Here is a 3,997-nt window from a genome sequence, read left to right as displayed (position 1 = left end):
ACCTGGGCAGACTGGAGCAACATATCCATGGAACATGGGCATGCTCTGACATCTGAATCTTCCTGGCAAACAGAAACTAGTGTATCGTACCACGGTGTGCTTGCAAATGATCATCCAGAGAACAAGAGAGCGAAAATCACTCCATTTTTACCTCACTCGTCATGAAGTAGAACACGGTCTCCTTCTTTCCTTCCTTGACCTCCATTCCAATTTGTTTCCATGCAGTGTTCATGCCTTTGCTTCAGGGATAGGATTTCGTGATTCCTTGCCTGCACAGAATACCCAGAGCTCATCACAACAAGTGCCCTTCCTAGTAGCCGTCACCCATTGAACCCTTCCCCTCCACACCCCTGCTCTCTAGCCGCCCTCAGTTGGTGCTCTAAGTTAGAGTCTCTTTCCTCATTGACCCTATCTTTCTCCCCTCGCTACGTTCATGTTTTCTTTCTGAAATTCCATAGAAGTCAAATTACAGGCTCTTGGTCATTTCTTACTGATTTTGCTTAGCTAAATCCACTCTAGATCCATCCACATCCTTGCAAATGGTAAGATTTTATTCGTTCTGAACCTGGCTCCTATTCCATTGAGAATATGTGGGAGATTAGATATTTCTATCTATCTATCTATCTATCTATCTATCTATCTCGTGCATCAGCAAATGGACATTGGGACTCCCTCCATCATTTTGCTTTGGTTGATAATGCTGCTGTCCATATCACGGTGCCTGTACCCCACTGAATGTGCCTTTTTGTGCCCTTTAGGGAAATTCCTAGGAGGGCAACTGCTGGATCCGAGGGTTGTTCAGTTCTTAGCTTTCGGAGGAACCATGATGCTCCTTCCCAGAGTGACTGCAACAACCCGCATGCCCACCGACAGTGCAGGAGGGTTCTGCTGGAAGAAGAACATTCCCTGCCAGCAATTTCCTGAGGAGGAAACAGAAAACCTGGGGGATAATAACATGACTCAGACAGCGTCCGGCAAGCAGCCCCAGAAGTTCACCCCACGGTTCCTGACGCCATGCCCTGGGAAGCCATCAGAATGTCTCTATCCAGGGGAATTCCCAAAGACTCTCCTTCTGACTTCACCACCCATGAAACTGCAGAGAACGAATGACATGTCCCACTCTCTAGATGGTCCACTGAGGGAAACTAGAAAGTCAAGCTTCCCTTTTCAATTGTCCAAGGCTCCTTGGAATCCTTTTGAATGTTCCCTCTGCCCTTGTCGGAACTCTTTGGATAAAAAAGTCGAATCCATTAGGATCCATCCCCTTGGACAAAGGAGAAGCCATCCTCCAAGACTCTATCTGACCGCAAACAGCCACCTCACTCTAGATGCCGGCATTCCACCACAGCCGAGGACGCATGGAATCAACACTGTTCGCGGAAGGAACACAGTCTAGGTCCCAAACACACACCGAGTCCATCTCATCTTCTGGTTTGAATCTAAGGGATTTCCTAGGAAAGAGATGTTCCCAATATCTCTGAGCCAGAAGGAAGCCAAGAAAATGAGATCCCCTGCCAGGTGCTCCCTGCAAGGAAACTCAGGAACCCTAGCACCCACTCTCCATGGCTGACAGCTGTGTTCATGTGACTTTTTGGCTACAGTGCAGATGAGAGAAAACCGAGGATGTTTGGGGTGAAAGAGAAGTTATACCTCCCATGCTGGCGTGGATGTGCCACTGTGCCACACAGGCCTGTTGTTTTCTCTGAACGCTGATGTCCTGGGACACGCTGCATGATGGATTCAGATGCTGATTTCCAAACTTCAGGTCTCGTGGAGCCAGAGTGAAGAAGGGTTGTCAGGTGCGGATCAGTAGGCACCTCCCACCTAAAGCCTACACACCTGCTCCGATTCTTGGGAGAAGGAGAGACACATGCTTGTTTCTATTTTTTTAATTTATTGATTTGACAGACAGAAATGAAGAGTAGGCAGAGAGGCAGGCAGAGAGAGAGGGGGAAGCAGGCTCCCAGCCAAGCATGGGGCTGGATGTGAGGCTCGATCCCAGGACCCTGGGATCATGACCCGAGCTGAAGGCAGAGGCTTTAACCCACTGAGCCACCCAGGGGCCCCAGATACATGCTTGTTTCTTAAGTGGTCATTCACTTCCTTCTAAAGCCCACTCCTCAATCCACCCAGGGAAACACCAGGGAAACACAGGGACAGACTCAGATGGAGGGACCTCTGGACAGACAGGAAGAATGCAGAGCCAGAGAGACAGACCCTCCATTCCCCCAACACCCCCCCCCCCCCCGACAGACACGGTGACCCTGACCGGGATGCGGACAGAGACACGGGTGCACGCAACACTGACACACTCTACACACACACAGAGCCACCCACACCCACTCGGACAAGATACCACACACCGAGGAAGCTGCGGTGGCCCGGCACCTGTCCCAGGCGGGAGACTCGTGGTGTTGGGGCCGGGCTTTGGCCTAGGTGGTGGCGCCCTGGAGCTGCCGGAGGAGCCCGGGGAGCCCGAGGATTTGCACCCCAGGTGTCAGGCGTCCCGTTCCACTGCCATTCCTGCCCAGCACCCCGTCAGGCCTGGGGGCCTGCAAGGGTTTCTTTCTCTGGTCTTGTCCTTTGGTGTGGGGGGTGGGGGTAGGGGGCCTGGGGACCACTCTTGGCCCGGTGTGGGGCGCCGCCAGTCTTGCTGAGCGAGAGAGCCTCGCTGTGGCTTTCGCTGCGCCCCTGAGACGGAGCGTGGAGCCGGGTGCCCACGGCGCCGCGGGAAGCCCAGGGCGGTCGGCCTTCTGGCGTCCGGGGCACCTGAGCCCGGGCGCATTGCCCCAAAGGGCAAAGGGGAGGTTGTCGGTGAGAAGGAAGGGAATACCCTTCTGGGCTGAGTGGAGCCCAGGCCTGGAGGAGAGAAGTGGTGGTGGCAAGTAGGGGTGGGGGGGGAGTGGCGTGTGGGGAATGGGGCGGAGCCCAGGTCTCAGGGGCTCCGGGAGGGAGGGTGGCAGGGCGGCTGCAGGCTGGCTTGGGAGCTGGGGGCAGCCCGAGGGCATGGCCAGGGGAAATAGGGACCAGGGCCCGGGCCCAGGGCTGGGACCCAGGGCCATGGAAGTTCATGACTGCGGAAGGAGCCAGAGCCCAGCGTCGAGGCCCCCTCCTCTCTCTGGCTTCCTGCCCCATACACCCAGCCCCACGCGCTGAGCCCTCCTCCCACAGCCAGGCCCCCATGCCCCTCCCCGCGTGCACAGCCGAAGTCCTCACCATGGTCCTCACCCCTTACCCTGCCTCCAGCCCCTGAGCCCCCTCCAACATTGCCCCACCCTGCCAGCAGCCCCCCAATCCTGGCTGAGGTGCGGGTGGGCCTTGTGGCGTGGAGGTGGAAAGCCTGCATTGTGGCCACCTGCCCGTGCAGCGGGCCGCCCTTTTGGGGCCAGGGGCCCGTGGTGCTGGGGCTGGGGTAGCCAGGGGTCAGGGGGTCAGGGTGGTGAGGGGACCGGGGTCAGGGGCTCAGGTGTTCAGGGACTGTTTGGAGGCAGCCGCCTTGGCAGAGCGCCCGGCATTGACGGCCAAGGGCCAGGGAAGGAGGCCGAAGGGGGAAAGAAAAGAAGAAGGCCCAAGAAGAAAAAGCCTACAGCACCCGGTATTCCCAGGCCATCTCCCATCCAAGTACTAACCAGGCCCAACCCTGCTTAGCTTCCGAGATCAGAGGAGATCGGGCACGTTCAGGGTAGTCTGGCCATAGAAGCCTGTTGCTGCAACTCGGCACCCTAAGAGACTGCTGAGTGCTTCCCTGGCCCCGGTGGGCGCTATGGCTCCTCCCTCCACCTGCCCTGGGCCTGGGCCTGGCGCCTGCCTTCCGCCCACCCCCCACCCCCACGAGGCCAGGGTTCCAGAAGCCTGCGGCACCCCGGTGTCACCAATGTACGGGCACCCTCCCATTCCGGGACTCCCCAGCCCCGGCGCCGCGGGGCTCCCAAGATGGCATGGGGGTGCATCGGGGTGCATGCGCCGTGTGCTCAGCGCCCCCCCAGCGCCCATCTGC

General features: G+C 57.7%; 1 pseudogene; it reads right to left on the bottom strand.

Annotated features, from left to right (window-relative positions):
- Window positions 1-3,580: 3,580 nt before the first annotated feature.
- LOC123945308 lies at window positions 3,581-3,699 on the bottom strand (annotated as a pseudogene).
- Window positions 3,700-3,997: the final 298 nt, after the last annotated feature.

This window comes from Meles meles, chromosome 6, assembly GCF_922984935.1.
Source record: "Meles meles chromosome 6, mMelMel3.1 paternal haplotype, whole genome shotgun sequence".
NCBI lineage: Eukaryota > Metazoa > Chordata > Mammalia > Carnivora > Mustelidae > Meles > Meles meles.
The sequence above is the reverse complement of the archived record's forward strand: the minus strand, read 5'-3'. Positions and strand labels throughout refer to the sequence as shown.